Source organism: Bufo bufo, chromosome 2 (assembly GCF_905171765.1).
Source record: "Bufo bufo chromosome 2, aBufBuf1.1, whole genome shotgun sequence".
Taxonomy (NCBI): Eukaryota; Metazoa; Chordata; class Amphibia; order Anura; family Bufonidae; genus Bufo; species Bufo bufo.
Window position 1 is genome coordinate 119,323,258 of NC_053390.1, and position 23,460 is coordinate 119,346,717.

General features: G+C 44.9%; 1 protein-coding gene across 1 annotated transcript in view; it reads right to left on the reverse strand.

Moving 5' to 3' along the window:
- LOC120992473 (NLR family apoptosis inhibitory protein) overlaps positions 1-23,460 on the reverse strand; it is a 98,712-nt gene that overhangs the window by 58,589 nt on the left and 16,663 nt on the right. The gene's annotated exons all lie outside the window — the stretch shown is intronic.

Below are 23,460 nucleotides of genomic sequence, written 5' to 3' on the forward strand. Positions count from 1 at the left end.
TCTATAGCTGTATGCCAGAGACCTCACATTTATTCATTTATATGTTGACAAGATGCAGAGATGGTAAATATCAGTCATTGGAGCGGTACATAAATATTCATATAGACAATAGCCCCATTTTGAATCCGGATTTCAAAGTAACTTGGTCCCTTCATATCACACTACAGTGGGTTTGTATGGTTTTCTTTAATTACTGTATATATATGTGTGTGTGTGTGTGTGTATACAGTATTATAGGAAGAAAGGGATGCTAATGAGCTCTTAACAAGCTCTGCCTCTGATGCCACCAGATGTAAGGCATCTATCCTATAAGTTCGACTCGTCTGGAGGCAGAGCTTGTTAAGAGCTCATTTGCATCCCTTTCTTCACAGAATTCCAGAGGAGCCTGTATGGCCTATGTCTCCTCACGCCAATCATGGCACTCTCTCCCCAAGGAGAGATGGAACCCCCCCAAATACAGTATAATATATATATACACATTCTGTGAGTCTGGATGATTGAAACTTGAACCAATCACCATGTCCTTAGTTTATACAGTACAACATGATACCTTATATACCATGTGCACATACTATTTGCAGCAAGGTTAATCCCATTCAGTTTCTATCTTCTTTGTATTTTCCAGGCATGGTGCCAGATCATTGAGTTATATGCAGGACAATGCAAAGTACATGCTGCCTATGGCGCCCCACCCTGAGACAGTGGCGGATCCAGAGCCTGGTCTCGGGAGGGGCACTTTCAGATTTTTTTCTGTCCGCCGCCACAAAACAATGGTGCTTATAGACTCAGACTACACAGTGTAGGGGTATACTGTATACTGTGTGGCACAGTGTAGCGGTATACTGTATATTGTGGGGCACAGTGTAGGCTATATGTGTATAACAAACATATTTCACATGAAAACTACAGTTACTTGGCTTGGCCCTTGGGGGATCTCGGACCACCACTTCCACACTTTGGCCGGGGGGCTCGGCGGAGCTGATGTTGTGTTTTATCCTAATGAGAAAGACTTCATAATAAGGAATTGGAGAAGGGCAGAGGGATAGCAGAGCAGGGAGAGGCTGGTGCTGCTACTAGGGGGTCATACCATGGGGAGTAATAAAGCCCACCATACTGCCCCCCCAGTAGTATAATTCTCCTTATAAATGTGACAGTGCAAAAACTACCCCCTTGTAATGCCCCCCAGTTGAGCTAATGTCCCCCATAGTGCCCCCATAATGTCCCAGTATAAAATACCCCTATATAGTGCCCCCAGTAAATGCCCCCATAGTGCTCCACACCCCTCCTTCCTCCTCGTGTCCCCCATAATGTACCAGTATAAAATGCTCCAGTAGATGCCCTCAGTGTCCCCCATAATTAGCCAGTATAAAATACCCCTTCTAGTGCCCCCCCAAAGATGACCCCATAGTACTCCTCTCCCCCCTTCCCCATAGTACCCACCATAATGTGTCCCAGTATAAAATTGTACTGTCCAGCCGCTCATATAAAATACCCCTTCTTTTTGGCCTCAGTAGATGCCCCTATAGTGCCCCCAATCATGTGCCAGTATTAATAACAGCCCCCCATGTGCCAGTGTTAATAGCAGCCCCCCATGTGCCAGTATTAATAGCAGCCCCCCATGTGCCAGTATTAATAACAGCCCCCCATGTGCCAGTATTAATAACAGCCCCCCATGTGCCAGTATTAACAGCCCCCCCATGTGCCAGCAATAACAGCCCCCCTGTGACAGCAATAACAGCCCCCCGCCAGTAATAACAGCCCCCCCCCCCCCGCCAGTAATAACAGCCCCTCTGTGCCAGTAATAACAGCCCCCCCCCCCCCCGCCAGTAATAACAGCCCCTCTGTGCCAGTAATAACAGCCCCCCTGCCAGTAATAACAGACCCCCTGCCAGTAATAACAGCCCCCCTGCCAGTAATAACAGCCCCCCTGCCAGTAATAACAGCCCCCCTGTGCCAGTAATAACAGCCCCCCTGCCAGTAATAACAGACCCCCTGCCAGTAATAACAGACCCCCTGCCAGTAATAACAGACCCCCTGCCAGTAATAACAGCCCCTCTGTGCCAGTAATAACAGCCCCTCTGCCAGTAATAACAGCCCCCCTGTGACAGCAATAACAGCCCCCCGCCAGTAATAACAGCCCCTCTGTGCCAGTAATAACAGCCCCCCCGCCAGTAATAACAGCCCCTCTGTGCCAGTAATAACAGCCCCCCTGCCAGTAATAACAGACCCCCTGCCAGTAATAACAGACCCCCTGCCAGTAATAACAGACCCCCTGCCAGTAATAACAGCCCCTCTGTGCCAGTAATAAAAGCCCCCCCGCCAGTAATAACAGCCCCTCTGCCAGTAATAACAGCCCCCCCGCCAGTAATAACAGCCCCCCCCCCCCCGCCAGTAATAACAGCATTGTACTGTATATATAAAAAAAACAAAAAAACACATACTTACCTCCATGTCAGCGATGCGATGCAGGCCTCTTCTGGCCTGTGTCCTGCGCTGTATGGGTCAGGTGGCGCAATGACGTCATCGCGCCACCTGCACCGGCCTTCTGATAGGCTGCCGGCCTAGTGCCCTGAGACTATCAGAGGAGGGAAAGGGACACGCCTCTCCCTCCCCTGCCGCCGCACAGGCATCTGAGACTGTATCGCTGTCCGAGGACGGCGATACAGATGACTGGAGATGAGCGCTTCCACATGGAAGCGCTCATCTCCCTGTGCTCCGCCGCCGCCAGCTCGGGGGGGGGGGGGGCAATTGCCCCGTTGCCCCCCCCCCTGGATCCGCCACTGCCCTGAGATTGTTTTTATGCAGTCCTTGTAGGTGTCATAATTGTATATTGTATTTATGTACTACAGGTCTGGTACCTGTTTTTTGAACTGCATAAGGTTATATATTAATGCAGTGTCCTGAAACACACTGCTTACTGTTGTGATTGTGTTTCATGTAAACTGTACTTGTAAATGTGTTCTCATAAAGTTACATAGGGAGGGGGAGGTTCTAACAGGCCTCCCAGGGTTGACTCCGCCCCTCACTCAGGGGGAGGTTCTAACAAGCCTCCCAGGGTTGACTCCGCCCCTCACTCAGGCGGAGGTTTCTAACAAGCCTCCCAGGCTCTGACTCCGCCCCTCACTCAGGGGGAGGTTCTAACAGGCCTCCCAGGGTTGACTCCGCCCCTCATCAGGGGAGGTTCTAACAAGCCTCCCAGGGCTGACTCTGCCCCTCACTCAGGGGGAGGTTCTAACAAGCCTCCCAGGGCTGACTCCGCCCCTCACTCACTGCACAGTGCAGGAAGAAGAAGGTCAGTGGGTGATGTCTGAGGACAAGCTGAACCTCAGCAGCCATTGTGAAGAGTTATCCAAACTCCATACTTAGCTCCATGTACCAGCCCATAAAAGGGAAAAGAGCACAGTATCTCCAGGCAGCTCAGGGAGGGGATGAGGATATTGACAAATTGGTAACTGTCATTTATCAGACTCCTTTGCATTAGGTGGAGAGATCTCAAGCTACAAGCTATCCACCATAATTAAAGACAAAAAGGCCATTTGTCAGAGTATAGTATTCCTAATGGAGGATACCGAAGTAAAGGATTATACTGGACAGCAGAGATAGTTCATCCCTCCAGCCTGGAGAAACAAGAGAGAGATAGACTGATTGTCATATAGGATGATTCCTTATGCAACTTCTGGGAACTAATGTGAATCACTGTAAAAGCTGCCTTGATGTACCGTATATATACTCGAGTATAAGCCGACCCGAATATAAGCCGAGGCCCCTAATTTTACCCCAAAAAAATGGGAAAAATTATTGACTCGAGTATAAGACTAGGGTACATATAGCATCTTATGCTGGTCCCCCTCATGGCCCTATGTGTCCCCTCATGTGTCCCAAATTGCGCACATAACTGGCTTTGTGTGTAAAGTATTTTACTAGTGTGTAAAACAAGCTCTCTCCTATTGATAACATGGCCGCCTCTGTACTCACTGTCACTATGAATGCACTACAGCGAGCGGGAGCGAGCTGGCTGGCGCGTGACTGACGTACTTAGTAACGCTCCTCCCACTCCCAGGAAGCAGGAGGTTACTAAGTGACGTTCAGTCACGCGCCCGGCCCGGCCCGCTCGCCCCTGCAGTGCATTCATCGTGAAAGTGAGTACAGAGGCTGGACCTGTTATCAATAGGAGAGAGATTGTTTCAACACTAGTAAAATACTTTACCACACCAAAGCCAGTTATGTGAGCGGGGCCCCTTCATATATAATCGCGGCATTTTCGAGTCGGCCAAATCGCTCCTACTGGGAGCCTTAAACAGAGGTACCGTGCGGACGTGCTGGGAGCTGACCGGAGCAGCTGTAAAGGTAATGTAACAGCTTCTCCGGCCCCAACATGTCATGGTCTGTATTATAGCAATGTAAGTTGCCATAATACAGACCTAGACTCGAGTATAAGACGAGGGGGCTTTTTGAGCACAAAAATATGTGCCAAAAAACTTGTCTTATACTCGAGTATATACGGTAAATGACTTTTGCATACATTGATGACCTGTGGATCTGCTTCCAGTAAAGTACCTGGTAGTTTGTTGAAAGCTATAGTCTCCTTATTCTATATAATTCAGTACTACTACCACCAACATTTGCACCTAATGGTGCTGGCGTCACGAACCAGGGGCCAAGCTGCCACAAGCACCCTAAACACCACCACCATCCATGGCACCCTAACTTCCATCTGGCTGGTGTTCCCTGCAACCGAGAGTGCCCTGGAAGATTTCGTGCTGTCTTCCCATTCACTGCACGCCGGCCCCAAGGGACAACTTAACCGTGAGTACTACTATCCTCGGCACCTTATCACTAGCACGCCTCACGCACAATCACCCCTAGGGTGTCCGGTCGCCGCATTACTCATATTGCAGTATCCCGTATGGGGCCTGGGGGTGTGAATGTTTTACTGTATATAGTTTGCATTATTGCGTATTGTATTGCATTTTATATTGTTTATGTTTGGCAATTACATCCAACTCTGTTCCTCCCCACTTGGTAGGAGTGGGCTGGTCCTGCTTTTTGCCAGGAGGGGGAGTTCCTGAGCAGCCTTAGGAAGAAGAGGAAGCACAGTGCAGAGCTCCTGCTCCTGTTACAAATTCTCCAGTGAGAACAAGCTACAATTGTGCATCATGTGAAGCTGTGAGAATACAGATATACAGGAGAGCGAACAGCTACAATCAACATAACGACCCTTGCTGTGAGGTGACTGACTATGGCAAAGACACTCATCACCAGACTACTACTAGGCCAGAAACTACATTAGTGCTAAACTGCAGCATTCAACCTGCTCTATAATCCTTACTGGTGCCAGAGAATTGCACTTGGAAATTGCTGCTATTAACCCACTTCAGCCCCCAGTGCTTAAACACCTGAAAGACCAGCACTTTTTAACTTCTGACCTACACTACTTTCACCATTTATTGCTCGGTCATGCAACTTACCACCCAAATGAATTTTACCTCCTTTTCTTCTCACTAATAGAGCTTTTCATTTGGTGGTATTTTCTTTTGCTGCTGCAATTTTTACTTTTTTAGTTATTAATCGAAATTTAACGCTTTTTTTTGCAAAAAATGCACTGTTTTCACTTTCAGTTTGTCAAATTTTGCAAAAAAACTACATCCATATATAAATTTTGCTCTAAATTTATTGTTCTACATGTCTTTGATAAAAAAAAAATGTTTTGGGTAAAAAAAAATGGTTTGGGTAAAAGTTATAGCGTTTACAAACAATGGTACAAAATGTGAATTTCCGCTTTTTTGACGCAGCTCAGACATTCTGAGTACTGTCATGTTTCCTGAGGTTCTACAATGCCCAGACAGTACAAACACCCCACAAATGACCCCATTTCGGAAAGTACACACCCTAAGGTATTCGCTGATGGGCATAGTGAGTTCATAGAACTTTTTATTTTTTGTCACAAGTTAGCGGAAAATGATGATTTTTTTTTTTAATTTTTTTTTCTTACAAAGTCTCATATTCCACTAACTTGTGACAAAAAATAAAAAGTTCTATGAACTCACTATGCCCATCAGCGAATACCTTGGGGTCTCTTCTTTCCAAAATGGGGTCACTTGTGGGGTAGTTATACTGCCCTGGCATTCTAGGGGCCCAAATGTGTGGTAAGGAGTTTGAAATCAAATTCTGTAAAAAATGACCTGTGAAATCCGAAAGGTGCTCTTTGGAATGTGGGCCCCTTTGCCCACCTAGGCTGCAAAAAAGTGTCACACATCTGGTATCTCCGTATTCAGTAGAAGTTGGGGAATGTGTTTTGGGGTGTCTTTTTACATATACCCATGCTGGGTGAGATAAATATCTTGGTCAAATGCCAACTTTGTATAAAAAAATGGGAAAAGTTGTCTTTTGCCAAGATATTTCTCTCACCCAGCATGGGTATATGTAAAATGACACCCCAAAACAAATTCCCCACCTTCTCCTGAGTACGGAGATACCAGATGTGTGACACTTTTTTGCAGCCTAGGTGGGCAAAGGGGCCCATATTCCAAAGAGCACCTTTCGGATTTCACAGGTCATTTTTTACAGAATTTGATTTCAAACTCCTTACTACACATTTGGGCCCCTAGAATGCCAGGGCAGTATAACTACCCCACAAGTGACCCCATTTTGGAAAGAAGACACCCCAAGGTATTCCGTGAGGGGCATGGCGAGTTCCTAGAATTTTTTATTTTTTGTCACAAGTTAGTGGAAAATGATGATTTTTTTTTTTTTTTTTTTCCATACAAAGTCTCATATTCCACTAACTTGTGACAAAAAATAAAAACTTCCATGAACTCACTATGCCCATCACCGAATACCTTGGGGTCTCTTCTTTCCAAAATGGGGTCACTTGTGGGGTAGTTATACTGCCCTGGCATTCTAGGGGCCCAAATGTGTGGTAAGGAGTTTGAAATCAAATTCAGTAAAAAATGACCTGTGAAATCCGAAAGGTGCTCTTTGGAATGTGGGCCCCTTTGCCCACCTAGGCTGCAAAAAAGTGTCACACATCTGGTATCACCGTACTCAGGAGAAGTTTAGGAATGTGTTTTGGGGTGTCTTTTTACATATACCCATGCTGGGTGAGATAAATATCTTGGTCAAATGCCAACTTTGTATAAAAAAATGGGAAAAGTTGTCTTTTGCCAAGATATTTCTCTCACCCAGCATGGGTATATGTAAAATGACACCCCAAAACACATTCCCCACCTTCTCCTGAGTATGGAGATACCAGATGTGTGACACTTTTTTGCAGCCTAGGTGGGCAAAGGGGCCCATATTCCAAAGAGCACCTTTCGGATTTCACAGGTCATTTTTTACAGAATTTGATTTCAAACTCCTTACCACACATTTGGGCCCCTAGAATGCAAGGGCAGTATAACTACCCCACAAGTGACCCCATTTTGGAAAGAAGAGACCCCAAGGTATTCGCTGATGGGCATAGTGAGTTCATGGAAGTTTTTATTTTTTTTCACAAGTTAGTGGAATATGAGACTTTGTATGAAAAAAAAAAAAAAAAATCATCATTTTCCACTAACTTGTGACAAAAAATAAAAAATTCTAGGAACTTGCCATGCCCCTCACAGAATACCTTGGGGTGTCTTCTTTCCAAAATGGGGTCACTTGTGGGGTAGTTATACTGCCCTGGCATTTTCCAGGGGCCCTAATGTGTGGTAAGTAGGTAAATGACCTGTGAAATCCGAAAGGTGCTCTTTGGAATATGGGCCCCTTTGCCCACCTAGGCTGCAAAAAAGTGTCACACATCTGGTATCTCCGTACTCAGGAGAAGGTGGGGAATGTGTTTTGTGGTGTCATTTTACATATACCCATGCTGGGTGAGAGAAAATATCTTGGCAAAAGACAACTTTTCCCATTTTTTTTATACAAAGTTGGCATTTGACCAAGATATTTATCTCACCCAGCATGGGTATATGTAAAAAGACACCCCAAAACACATTCCTCAACCTTCTCCTGAGTCGGAGATACCAGATGTGTGACACCTTTTTTTGCAGCCTAGGTGGGCCAAGGGGCCCAAATTCCTTTTAGGAGGGATTTTAGACATTTGGATACAGACTTCTTCTCACGCTTTGGGGCCCCTAAAATGCAAGGGCAGTATAAATACCCCACATGTGACCCCATTTTGGAAAGAAGACACCCCAAGGTATTCAATGAGGGGCATGGCGAGTTCATTGAAAAAAAAATTTTAGGCACAAGTTAGCGGAAATTGATTTTTTGATTTTGTTCTCACAAAGTCTCCCTTTCCTGCTAACTTGGGACAAAAATCTTCAATCTTTCATGGACTCATATGCCCCTCAGCGAATTACCTTGGGGTGTCTTCTTTCAAAATGGTGTTATTTGTGGGGTGTTTGTACTGCCCCTGGCATTTGAGGGTCTCGCAATCATTACTGTATGCCCACGCATTAGGAGTTTCTGCTATTCTCCCTTATATTGAGCATACGGGTAATGAGATTTTTTTTTTCCGTTCAGCCTCTGGCTGAAAGAAAAAAATGAACGGCACAGATTTCTTCATTCGCATCGATCACTGTGGATGAAAAAATCTCTGCCAAAAAGAAAAGGAGGGGAAAGGCGTCTGCCAGGACATAGGAGCTCCGCCCAACATCCATACCCACTTCAGCTCGTATGCCCTGGCAAACAGATTTCTCATTCACATCAATCGATGTGGATGAATAAATCATTGCCCGGGATTTTTTTTTTATATATACAAAGTTGTTTGCCAAAGTATATGAACACCGCACCTCCTCAGCACATATGCCTCGGCAAAGTATCTGTACTGCAGAGGAGAAAAATCTCGTCTTGCAGCGCCGATACACCGACTTGCGTGTAATCTGACAGCAGCGCAATGCTTCTGTCGAATGCACATCAGTGCTGCAGCTAGTCGATCGGTTGGTCCACCTGAAAGGTAAAAAAAACCAGGCCGCAAAGCAATAACTTTATTAACTGTTGAACAGAACATAGAAACTTTTTTTAAACTTTTTTAACTGAACGTTTAAACTTTTTTACTTACCGGTATTTTTTTTTTTGTTAGTTTTTTTTACCTTTTATAGAACAAACCTCTCCTTCCCCATGGGACCAATGTGAAAGCGCAAATCGCCCAAAGATGTGGCGAAGTACGTTATGCACTTTATCCCAGGTGAAAGAGAGGTTCTGCAGCAGCTGTGAGTGAATGGGCCCTAATAGCCCTGTGTGCCTGTCCTCGGTGAGATGTGATCCCTATGCTAGGTGTACCTGTGTGTGGTACTTCCGGAAACACTCTCCATAGCATAGGGCAGGGTGGTCAGCACAGTCAGGACAGAAATAGCGGGTGTCCCAAGCTTATTCCACTCCTGCTACAGACACGACATCTTTTTCGGGGTGACGGTTTGGGTTGAGGTACCAGGAACGACACTGGGGAAATGTCGCTCGTGTAGACGGCTAACTACACTGGTGGATGGGGCCACGGAACCTCCTGGGTAAAGGAGGTTCTCGATAATCTCTTCCTGGAATTTGAGGAAGGATCCTGTTCTCCCCAGCCTTACTGTAGAGAACAAAACTATTGTACAGCGCCAATTGAATCAAATATACAGACACCTTCTTATACCAGCGTCTGGTTCTGCGGGAAACTAAATACGGAGACAACATCTGGTCATTGAAGTCACCCCTCCCATGAGCGCATTATAGTCGTGGACACAGAGGGGCTTTTCAATGACACGGTGTTGCTCGCTCAATTTGGATTGTCGTGTCTGCGTGAATGGAGGAGAGCATGTAAACGTCACGCTTGTCTCTCCATTTCACCGCGAGCAGTTCTTCGTTACACAAGGCAGCCCTCTGCCCCCCTTGCAAGAGGGTGGTTACAAGCGTTGGGGGAAGCCCACGCGACTAGTTCGCGCGGGTGCCCACAGGCGCAAATCCGTTCTAGAAACAAATGCCTCTAAAGAGGGCCACACTTGTGTCGAAATTGTCACCTAAAGATGGTTACCCCTGCCCTGAATAAGGGTGACACCAAGTCCCAGACTGTCTTCCCACTGCTCCCCAGGTAGTCAGGGCAACGACCGGCTCCCAGGGTCTGATCTTTTCCCTATAGATCGAAATTTGGGGGTATAGCCTGTGGCCCTTTCACAGAGCTTATACAATTTGACCCCATACGGGCACGCTTGCCTTGGGATGTATTGTTTGAAGCCAAGGCGCCCGGTAAACTGTATTAGGGACTCGTCTAGCAGATGTTTTGCTCAGGTATACAAATCTGCAAATTTTCAGGTGAAATGGTCTATGAGGGGCCGAATTTTGTGGAGCGGTCAAAAGCAGGGTGGCCTCTGGGACGGGAGGTGGTGTTGTCGCTAAAATGCAGAAAACGGAGGATGGTCTCAAATCGTGTCCTGGACATAGCAGCAGAGAACATGGGCATGTGATGAATTGGGTGCATTGACCAATATGACCGCAATTCATGCTTTTTTGTCAGGCCCATGTTGAGGAGAAGGCCCAAAAAAATTTTAAGTTCGGAAACTTGGACTGGTTTCCACCGGAAAGGCTGGGCATAATAGCTTCCCGGGTTTGCGGTTATAAATTGTGTGGCATACTGGTTGGTCTCTGCCACGACTAAGTCCAAGAGCTCCGCAGTCAAGAACAGCTCAAAAAATCCCAGGGCCGAACCGATTTGAGCCGTCTCAACCCGAACTCCAGACTGGGCAGTGAAAGGGGGAACTACTGGTGCGGCTGAAGTTGGTGACTGCCAATCAGGATTTGCCAGCACCTCAGGGACTCTAGGGGCTCTACGGGCCTGTCTGTGCGGTGGCTGCGACGGGGGTAACTAGTGCACGTGCCACCGTACCAGCTTCAACTGCCTTCTGGTGCTCGCTACTTCACCAGGTTGTACGGCAGTGCTGGTACTAGGTCCAGGAAGGGCTGCGCTGCTGGTGTATGCCTCACCACGTGATCCGGCAGCGACAGCCCCACTCTGCTGCTCTTGAAGCGGCATCCTGCGTAACCTGTGGTCTAGGACATGGGGCCGGGTACGCTGGTGCCTGCCAGGGACCTCCACCTCCTCGTCCGAACTTTGGGTCAGAGAGCCCACTGCTTTTCCACAGGTTCATATTCTGACCCGCTTAGATTCGTCAGATGAGGGTTCCCACTCTCATCCGACTGGGTCAGAATCCTGTAGGCCTCTTCAGAAGAATACCCCCTGTTCTGACATTTTGGACTACTAAATTTAGGGGATATTCCCTGAGACTACCCAAGAAAAAAAGCAAACCTGTCTTACAAAGGGGAGGCTAGCGACTGTACGGAGGGCTGCTGCGGTTGATAAAAATATCAAAACTGATTTTTTTATCGCGCAGTGCGTGTAAAATGAATGTGCAATGATCAAAAAATATATATTTTTTGTCACTGCGGTGGGGCGGGCGTGGGTGAACGCACGTGTGGGCGAACGATCAGGCCTGATCGGGCAAACACTGCGTTTTGGTGAGAGGGCGAGCTAAGGTGACACTAATACTATTATAGATCTGACCGTGATCAGTTTTGATCACTTACAGCTACTATAAAAGTACAAATGTGATTAGCGATAGCCTAAACAGCGATAAAAGTGACTGCGGTGCGGTGTGGTGGGCGTAACCTGACGCCTAACTACCTAACCAAGGGGCCTAAACTATCCCTAAAACCTAACAGCCAATACCAGTGAAAAAAAAAAAGTGACAGTTTACACTGATCACTTTTTTTCCTTTCACTAGTGATTGACAGGGGCGATCAAAGGGGTGATCAAAGGGTTAATTGGGGTGCAGGTGGGTGATCTGGGGCTAAGGTGTAGTGTTGGTGTACTCACAGTTCAGTCTGCTCCTGTGCTGGATCCAACCGACGAAAAGGACCAGCACAGGAGCAGACAAGCCATATAACAGATCATATTTACTAATATGATCTGTTATATGACTTTGGATTGGATTTTTTGAAAATCGCCAGCCTGCCAGCCAATGATCGTTGCTGGCAGGCTGGTGACGAAATACTTCTTTTAATTTGGCGGCCCGCGATGCGCATGCGCGGGCCGGCTTTGAGCGAAATCTCGCGTCTCGCGAGATGACGCGTATATGCGTGACTCTGCGCAGCGCTGCCACCTCCGGAACGCAATCCTGCGTTAGGCGGTCCGGAGGTGGTTAATTTACCTGAAGTTACATTTTGCACTTAGTAAAAAGACTGTTCTACATTTACATCTGGCCTCATTCTTCAAAACCACCTTTCCACTGCACCCATCCCCAGGGAGCAACAGCCTTAAGGAGCACACTGTGATACAGCACTTCATCATAGTCACTACCACTCCCATCCTCTGCACTGGCTCCTCAGGGGCTCGCTGCAGTACTATACTCAACAACTTAGGGTATGTTCACATGATGGAATCCATGGCACAAATCTGAGGCGGACATGTCCTTTCTTGATGCAGTTTTGAAATCCACAAGGTAAAAAATCTGCACGTGTATGAATTGCAGAGTGTATTCGCATTGAGAAATAGTGGGACACATATTTGTTGAGGTTTTCCCTCTTATTTTGGAGCATACAGGTGAAACTTTAAATTTGAATATCGTGCAAAGTTCATTTATTTCAGTAATCCAACTTAAAAGGTGAAACTAATATATGAGATCGACTCATTACATGCAAAGCGAGATATTTCAAGCCTTTATTTGTTATAATTTGGATGATTATGGATTTCAGCTTATGAAACCCCAAGTCACAATTTCGAGGTACCCTTTGCTCAGGGGGTATGGATTAATTAGCTGACTAGAGTGTGACACCTTGAGCCTAGAATATTGAAACTTTTCACAATATTCAGATTTTTGGCTGCATTAATGCAATTCCTTTTTAATTTGCATTACTGAAATAAATGGACTTTTGCACCATATTTGAGTTTCGAGTTTCACCTGTACAGTCAAAATTCACACTGAAAATGAACCATGTGATCATGGACATGAAAAGTTATCAATCCATTACTTTACATTGCTGCATATGTATTACATTAGAAACTTGTTCCCACCAGATCTTTCCCCATTTATGGTTGGGGGACCTTTCTTATATTTCTAATAAATGACATCCAGCTCAAGAAAAAAAAATCACATTGAAGAAGTTCTCTGTGATTTTGATATTGATGACCTATCCTAAGGGTAGGTCAACAATATTAGATCAGTGAGGGTCTGACTCCTGGCACCCCCACCAATCAGCTTAGCTGTTTGAAGAGGCCACAGTGCTCTGGTGAGCACCGCAACCTCTTCCTAGGCGAGTAACCCCATGTTCATCAGTCACGTGGCCCAAGCACAGCTCAGTCCCATTCAAGTGAAGGAGGCTGGGCTGCAATACCAAGCCAATATCCAGTGCATGTTGCTATGCCTGGTAACTTGCAAGAAGACCACTGCATCCTCAAACAGCCAATCTGATATCGATAACATCTCCTAAGAAGAGTTCATCAATATCAGAATATCTCAAAACCTCTTTAACTGGAAAACAAACATACATTTCTTACTTATGTCAAGGGGAGAAAAACAGAACTGGAATGAACATCCACAATGCTATGCTTAGATCTAATTAAACTCGCTACTCAGTGCAATATTAAGTGTACAACCCCCTATACTGCATGCTGTACAAGAGGCATTAGTGTACATTTTGATCAAAAGGCATAAGCCCACTCACCACGCCAAGGTTGGTTGGTGGGACCCAGTGCCGTGGGGGGCATTGTCAGGGTTGCTGTTTGACTCGTGGGTCCCGCCGCCTACTAGGACAGTGATGTGTCGTCACCGCGCCATGCTGCGCCTAGTTCAGAGTAGGTCCCTCTCTTAGAAGTAACCTTGACGTGGTGAGTGGGCTTATGCCTTTTGATCAAAATGTACGAATTCTTCTTTTACAGCATGCAGTATTGGGGGCTGTACACTATATATTGCGCTGAGAAGTTAGTTTTATTAGATCAAAGCATAGCATGTGGATGTGCGATCCAGCTCTGTTTCTCCCCTTGGTATATACATTTCTTACTTGTCTGATTGGATAGGCTAGCACTTCTTATTTTTTTATAATACTTTGCACTGTAGCCACTGGAACTTGAAAACATTTAGAAATGGCCTTGTAGCCCTTTCCTGACTTGTGAGCAGCCACAATGCGCAGCCGAAGGTCCTCAATGAGCTCCTTTGTTTTAGCCATGACTGTCCACAAACCAACTGCAGAGAGCTGCTGTTTTTCACCTGTTGAGTTGATTAAAACAGCTGTTCCCAATTAATCAGGGTAATTAGGATGCTTTAGAACAGCTTGGACTATTTGGAATGGTATAGAACTTTGGATTTTCCCACAGACTGTGACAGTTTGTGAAGGGTATTTTCACGGCGGACAGGATATAAGATACACAGACAACTAAACAAATCAGTTTTCTAGGCGAGGAGCTGGGGATAAGGTCACCTCCTAGCAAATCCCTAACAGCTCTCCCTATTCTGCTTTGCCCACATTCAGACCCTAATGGTGGGAATAATGTGTCCTCGTGCCTGGGCTGAGAATACCCTAGAATCCCTGAGATGGTGAAAGGGAAAAAGGGGCAGCCTGCTCCCTCAGAACCAGGAGGGGACAGACGACACTCAAACAGCCTAGACAGCAAACCAAAGAAATCAGAAACCAACTTATCTTATCTGAGCAGGAAAAGCCAATCCTTCACTCCTTGCTTCCACAGCCTGACAGAAGCTATAACCCGCACGGAACACTGGGAGGGGAGTAATTTAAACCAACAACCCCACCCAGTGCACCTGAAGGGAGGCGGATCTAGCACGACTCCAAAACAAAACAAATGACTAGACACGTGCTGCTAATCTGGCAGACCTCCGTACATAGTCTGAGCAAGGCATGACAGGTATGAATAATTTTGGACTGGACACTTTTTGCTCAAATGTAAATAAAAGCTGAGAAATGTTTTTTTTCCACAATAATGCCTCTTGTACATTGTCTTATTATCTTTTGGGAGACAGCTATGTCATTTCCCGTTGCTGTTTGAATAAAAGTAACTTTAAGTCAAAATTTGCCAGGGGTATAAATAATTATGGGCAGCACTGTATATTCTCCCTTTCTACTTCCCTTGTTGCCAGATAAAGACCTTCTTTCAGATCTTCTATTCTGACCTCTGGTGGAGTTGGAGTTGCTGTGGAGCTGTTGGAACAGTTGGAACTGGTGCTGTCGGATCGCCGGTTCTCTCCTGTTTGTTGTCTCCCTTTGGGGATTGTTTGTGGTGTTAGTGTTGTTTGTCCTTTCCCTGTTGTTACCCTAGGTGTCAGTGGTGAGGACTAGTGCTCCCACTGCCCTACTCACTACCTAGGGCTTCTTTCAGGGTAAGCCAGGGACGAGACACGTGATCGGTGTACCGGTTAGCAGTCCGTCTATGGACGTCAGGGCAGCCAGGTGCCAGTGCTAGGTGAGTTAGGGATCACCACTCCTCCCTCTCCCTAGTGAAAGGTTCCCATCCTTCCCTCCTCTCTGCGCCGCACGTCTGTTACCTGCCATATCAGACATGATATTATATCTGAAAGGAGAAGTGAATGGGCACTCTTATATATGGAATCGCACAGACTCAATGTGAGATCATAAATTCAATGTAGTTTTTAATAACATCAACATGCAATATTACAGTATACTGGGTAAAGGGGTACACTAAAATAAGAGATAAAAGATAGATAAAAATGGTCTAATATATAGTCGATATGAGAATAATCTAAAATGATGTTGTTGGTATACTTGATCAGTATGGTAGTGTTAAAATACCAGGTCGGCTAATGGATTTATGAAAACTTAAGATAAGGTTAATCCAAATATTGTATAGCGCCTGTGGTGATGTGTTGAAAGATCCGCATGGCAGATTGTTGTAAAATTACCACCAACGAAAATGGTGGCATTAATATGTGAACCTTGTGCATTATCCAGTTCACATATTAATGCCACCATTTTAGTTAGTGGTAATTTTACAACAATCTGCCACGAGGATCTTTAGCAGGGAGATCGGTCAGCGGAGGTTTCATTTATTTCAGTAATCCAGTAACTTAAAAGGTGAAACTAACATATGAAATAGACTCATTACATGCAAAGCGAGATATTTCAAGCCTTTATTTGTTATAATTTGGATGATTATTGCTTACAGCTTATGAAACCCCAAAGTCTCAATTTTGAGGTACCCTTTGCTCAGGGAATATGGATTAATTAGATGACTACAGTGTGACACTTTGAGCTTAGAATATTGAACCTTTTCACAAAATTCTAATTTTAAGCTGCATTAATGCAATTCCTTTTAATTTGCATTACTGAAATAAATGGACTTTTGCACGATATTCTAATTTTTCGGGTTTCACCTGTATTGTTCCAAGTTTCAAAGGTGGGCCACGGATACTAGGTGGAATGACCTGGCTCTCAGAAGCCAGTTTTGCCAGGGGTTGTCAGAAAAAGTAAAAGATGTGCTTGCACTGTATGAGACTCCTATATCCCTTGAGGACACTATGTCGCCATCTATAAGAATTGATAGACACCTTAGGGATAGGCTGAGGAGTTCTTGTCCTCCAGAGACTTTTCTCGAGCAGGAGTCAGTTTGTTCTGACTCAGACAAACCTATGCAACTAGGGGGAGCCACTCGTCAGGTTGGTCCTCCTGGGGCTCGCCGTAAGTCTGGGGATTGTTTTTTCTGTGGTTGGAGGGGTAATTTCATTGGAGCTTGTCCATCCGTACCCAAAAAGAAACAACCGTCGGAACTACTGACCCCAGGTTGTGTGGAGGATGACAATCTGGGTGTATACATCTCCTCCATACGAATGTCTCAGTTTGTTTTGCAAGCTATGGTAGTTTCGGGTAATAAAACTCAGACTATTTCTGTTTTCTTAGACAGTGGGGCGGGGGTCAATTTGGTGGATGCTCGATTTGCTCGGACTCTGGGTTTTTCTTTTAGTCCATTACTTAGATCTATCCCCATATTCGCTATCGACTCTGCTCCTCTTACTCAGGGGAACCTGACACAGATTGTACATAACATACATGTTCGGGTGTGGGCCCTCCATAATTAATTTGATTTTTTCTGTGTCCTTGAAGGTCTTCCTACTCCTATGGTATGAGGTCTTCCCTGGTTGGTAGCGCACAATCCTGTTGTTGATTGGCAGGCCAGGGAGATATTGGAGTGGAGTGAGCATTGTAGGGACAATTGCTTAAAGGGAACCTGTCATGTGGATATTTGATTATAATCTATTTAATTATATACAATCATTAACTACTAAAAAGTGCCTTAGATGTATTCACTTACTGGTGTGACAGATGGTTACCTCATAATATACACACAAAGATGCCACATGCCGCATGCTAATGAGCTGATTTGAGTCCAGCGTGATGTCAGTGAGTCCAGCGTTTTTTTAAATTTAGAGCTATAGCCACTCCCCTGCCCAGCTGCTGCTGATTCATATGGAAAATAACTGTCAATCAGCAGCAGGTAGGCGGGGAGAGTCAGGAGCTCATGAATATTCAGGACTCATCATTATGAGCTGGAGCTTTTCAATAAAAGATGTTGGCAGATTGACTGGGTCAATTAAAGAAAGTGACCCAGCATTTTGCTAAGAGAATCAGTCGCTTATTTATGTTGCCCTTAGTTAGGACACCATAAAACTGGTGACAGGTTCCCTTTAACCCCTTAAGGACACAGCCTTATTTCCCCTTAGGACCAGGCCATTTTTTGCAAATCTGACCAGTGTCACTTTAAGTGCTGATAACTTTAAAACGCTTTGACTTATCCAGGCCATTCTGAGATTGTTTTTTCGTCACATATTGTACTTCATGACACTGGTAAAATGAAGTCAAAATTTATTTATTTTTTTGCACAAAAAAATACCTAATTTACAAAAAATTTGGAAAAATTAGCAAATTTCAAAGTTTCAGTTTCTCTACTTCTGTAATACATAGTAATACCACCAGAAATTGTGATGACTTTACATTCCCCATATATCTACTTCGTGTTTGAATTATTTTGGGAATGATATTTTATTTTTTGGGGATGTTACAAGACTTAGAAGTTTAGAAGCAAATCTTGAAATTTTTCAGAAATTTACAAAAACCCAATTTTTAGGGACCACTACAGGTCTGAAGTCACTTTGCGAGGCTTACATAATAGAAACCGCCAATAAATGACCCCATTCTATAAACTACACCCGTCAAGGTATTCAAAACGGATTTTACAAACTTCGTTAACCCTTTAGGTGTTGCACAAGAGTTATTGGCAAATGGGGATGAAATTTGAGAATTTCATTTTTTTGCCTAATTTTCCATTTTAACCAATTTTTTCCACTAACAAAGCAAGGGTTAACAGCCAAACAAGACTGTATCTTTATTGCCCTGACTCTGCTGTTTACAGAAACACCCCATATGTGGCCGTAAACTACTGTACGGCCACACAGCGAGGCGTAGAGTGAAAGGTGCGCCATTTGGTTTTTGGAGGGCTGATTTTGCTGGACTGTTTTTTTGACACCATGTTCCATTTGAAGCTCCCCTGATGCACCCCTAGAGTAGAAAGTCCATAAAAGTGACCCCATCTAAGAAACTACACCCCTCAAGGTATTCAAAACTGATTTTACAAACGTTGTTAACCCTTTAGGTGTTGCACAAGATTTAATGGAAAATAGAGATACAATTTCAAAATTTCACTTTTTTGACAGATTTTCCATTTTAATATTTTTTTTCCAGTTACAAAGCAAGGGTTAACAGCCAAACAAAACTCATTATTTATGGCCCTGATTCTGTAGTTTACAGAAACACCTGATATGTGGCCGTAAACTGCTGTACGGCCACACAGTGGGGCGTAGAGTGAAAGGTGCGCCGTTTGGTTTTTGGAGGGCTGATTTTGCTGGACTGTTTTTTTTGACACCATGTCCCATTTGAAGCCCCCCTGATGCACCCCATGAGTAGAAACTCCATAAAAGTGACCCCATCTAAGAAACTACACCCCTCAAGGTATTCAAAACTGATTTTACAAACTTTGTTAACCCTTCAGGTGTTGCACAAGATTTAATGGAAAATAGAGATACAATTTCAAAATTCCACTTTTTTGACAGATTTTCCATTTTATTCTATATTTTTTTCCAGTTACAAAGCAAGGGTTAACAGCCAAACAAAACTCATTATTTATGGCCCTGATTCTGTAGTTTACAGAAACACCCCATATGTGGTCGTAAACTGCTGTACAGGCACACGGCAGGGCGCAGAAGGAAAGGAATGCCATACGGTTTTTGGAAGGCAGATTTTGCTGGACTGTTTTTCTTGACACCAGGTCCCATTTGAAGCCCCCCTGATGCACCCCTAGAGTAGAAACTCCAAAAAAGTGACCCCATTTTAGAAATTATGGAATAGGGTGGCAGTTTTGTTGGTACTAGTTTAGGGTACATATGATTTTTGGTTGCTCTATATTACACTTTTTGTGCAGCACTTTTTTATTTTTTATTTACAACATTCATCTGACAGGTTAGATCATGTGGTAATTTTATAGACCAGGTTGTCACGGATGCGGCGATACCTAATATGTATACAATTTTTTTTATTTATGTAAGTTTTACACAATGATTTCATTTTTAAAACAAAAAAAAATGTTTTAGTGTCTCCATAGTCTAAGAGCCATAGTTTTTTCAGTTTTTGGGTGATTATCTTCGGTAGGGTATGATTTTTGCGGGATAATATGACGGTTTGATTGGCACTATTTTGGTGTACATGTGACTTTTTTGATCACTTTTATTACCTTTTTTGGGAAGTAAGGTGGGCAAAATTTCAATTTCATCATAGTTTTTTATCAATTGTTTTTATGGCGTTCACCATTCGGGTAACGTAACATGACCGTTTTATAGATCAGGTCGTTACGGACGCGGTGACACCAAACATGTGTAGGGAATTTTATATTTTTTCATTTTTAATCAGTGATAATGTGTTTTTTGATTTTTACTTTTTTTCACTTTTTTTTATTTTATTTTTTACCCAGACCCACTTGGTTCTTGAAGATCCAGTGGGTCTGATGTCTTTATAATACAGTACAGTACACTATATAGTGTTTTGTACTGTATTTTACCTGCACTTTGTCTGAACAGATCTATGCCTTTAGCACAGATCTGTTCAGCATTATGGACAGCAGGATGCCTGAGAAGGCGTCCTGTTGCCATGGGAACCTTCCCCGTCTGCTCAGTTGTGGCCACAATTGCGCAGACGGGGAAGGGTAAGGAGGGGGGCTGTCTGGGGGCTCTCTCCCTCTCCATCGGGGGGCTGCAAAGGCACAGCAGCCCCCCGATGGGAGAGGGAGGGAGCTCCCTGAGCTGTTAACCTTTTCCATACAGCGGTCCGTACGGACCGCGGTATGGAAAGGGTTAAACGGCTGACATCGCATCACAGATGTCAGCCATTTATACCAGGGTGTCAGCAATGTGCTGACACCCTGGTATACCCACTTTACACCAACGATTATTCAAGGGTCACGGGACCCCCGCGGGCATTTAGCCGAGGTGTCTGCTCAATGATTTGAGCAGGCACGGGGTTCCGATCACCGCCCGCCGCGCGGCGGTGATTGAAAATACACAGGGCGTACATGTACGCCCTGTGTCCTTAAGTACCAGGACACAAGGGCGTACCTGTACGCCCTATGTCCTTAAGGGGTTAAGTAGCAGTTGCTCAGTCACCTCCATTTAAACCTTACCAGCATTTGTGTCCGATTTTGAAGATGTTTTCTCTGAGAAGGGGTGTCTGGAGTTACCAACCCATCGTCCATATGATTCCCCGGTTAACCTGCTCCCTGGAGCAAAGTTACCTGAGACCAGGTTATATAATCTTTCTGGCCCCGAAAGACAAGCCATGAAGGATTCTATTTCCGAGAGTCTGGCTAAAGGACATATCAGACCCTCCTCTTCACCCTTGGCTGCAGGGTTCTTCTTTGTGAAGAAGAAAGATGGGGGCCTGCGTCCTTGCCTAGATTTTCGTGAACTAAATCGGATAACTATCCGATACCCCTATCCTCTTCCTCTCATTCCACGAATACCGTATTTTTCGCCCTATAAGCCGCCTTGGCTCATAAGACGCACCTAGGTTTTAGAGGAGGACAATAAGGCCTCATGCACACGACAAAAAACATCCGTTAAAAACGGACACACTGTCAGTTTTTCATGACCATTTTGCATCAGTGTGTGCATCCATTTTCTGGCAGTGTGTCCGTTTTTTAATGTCCGTTTTGCATCAGTCTTTTCATGTCCGTTAAAAAAACGGACATGAAAAAATTGATGAATTTGATTGGCAGTTATTTCTGCACCCACCCTTCTGAGACCACCAACAGGATGGTAGGCCTCCGGCTAAAATAATGTCCCCCATAGTGTAGGATTTTTTTTTATGCTGCCCCAGCTTTAATAATGCCCCCATGTAAGCCCCCAGCTAAATGAATGTCCCCCACGGGGTATATAATTTATTTGTTGCTGCCCCAGCTTTAATAATGCCCCCAATGTAGGGCCCCATCTTAAATAATGTCCCCCATAGTGTGTTTATTTATATATATTTTTTAGGACCCCAGCTTTTATAATGTCCCCCATGGTTTATATAATGCCCCCATAAGTGTCCCGACAACAAAAAAAAAAAAAAAACTCACCTTATCCACTTGCTCGCGCTGCAGCAGTCTCTTCTCTCTTCACAGAACGGGACCTGCCGAAGGTGCACGATGACGTCACTGCACGCTCCTACGTGGTTACGTCACCACGCAAATCGCAGGTCCTGCTCAATGAAGAGAGAAGAGGACTGCCGCACCGCAAGCAAGTGGATGAGGTAAGTTTTGTTCTTTTAACCCCTAAATGCCTGTGTGCCGTTTTTAACGGCCATTAGACGGGATGCACTCCTGTCAATCGGCCATTAAAAAACTGTCCTATTGATTTCAATGGGGTCCGTCCGGCTGTGAAAACGGCCAAAGATAGGACAATTTTTGATCGGATGCTATTCACTGGCCATTAAAGAATGGCCATGTGAATAGCCCCATAGACTTTCACTGGTGCTAAAAATGGCGCCGTGTGACTTGTAGCCCTAAGAAAAAAATATTTTTTCATTACACCTCAGGGTCAGACCACCAATCAGACACCCAATGTAATCAGACCTCAGCTGACAGTCCGAATCAGACCCCCAATGTTAATAAGACCCCAATAAGACCTCAGATCAGACCCCCAATCAGCACGTCAGCTCAGCCCCAATGTAAATGACCCCCAATGAGACCTCAGATAAGAGCCCCATGCCTTTCATCAGCCTCCATGCCCTCTCATTAGCCCCCATATCAGTCCTTATGCCTCTCATCAGCCCCCATTATTAGCCTTATGCCTCTCATCAGCCCCCATATCAGCCCTGATGCCTCTCATTAGCCCCCATATCAGTCCTTATGACTCTTATCAGCCCCCATTCCTAGCCTTATGCTTCTCATTAGCCCGATATTAGTCCTTATGCTTTTATCAGTCCCCATTATCAGCCTTATGCCTCTCATTAGCCCCCATATCAGTCCTTATGCCTCTTTCAGGCCCCATTATCAGCTTTATGCCTCTCATCACCCCCATTGCAGCCCCCATATCAGATCAGCCCCAAGCAGCTTCATGTTTTTATAAAATAAAAAAACACTTACCTCTCCTGCTCCTGGACGCTGCCGCTCCTCACCGCCCGTGATTCTCCTGCTGTCGGCTGTGCTGTGAATGGTGCGCACAGCGTGAGGGTCACAGAGCGCCCTCACGCTGTGCGCAGCCACTGCACAGAGGTCAGCCGAGGACCAGGAAGCAGTGAGTACAGAGTCTTCACCGCTTTCCGGTCCTCCGGTACTAATGAGCACTTCCATAATGGAAAGCGCTCATTAGTATTCGCCCCATAAGATGCAGGGGCATTTCCCCCCCCACTTTTTTGGGGGGGGGGATGCGTCTTATGGGGCGAAAAATACGGTAAGTTATATGCTAAATTGGAGAAATGTGTGTTCGCCGTACAGGAAGTACAATTCCTAGGGTATTTGCGATCAGCTTTGGGGTTCCGTATGGATCCAGAGAAGGTCTGCGCGATCCTAGAATAGGATCTTCCTGCGAACCTAAAAGCTCTGCAGTGTTTTTGGGGTTTTTCCAATTTCTATAGAAAATTCATTCAGAACTATTCAGTGATTGTCAAACCCCTTACTCACATAACTAAGAAGGGGACTGATTTTTCTAAATGGTCTGATTCTGCTAAACTGGCTTTTTCCTCTCTAAATGAGAGTTTCACCTCTGCCACCCATACTGATCTGCCTGATGTTTCTCAACCTTTTATTGTGGAGGTTGATGCATCAGTGGTGGGGTGGGGGCTGTACTGTCCAGGGTCCATCTCCAAGTAAATGGGCATCCTTGTGCTTTCTTTTCTAAGAAATTGTCGGCAGCTGAGAAAATCATGATATAGGCAACAGGGAACTTTTAACTGTTA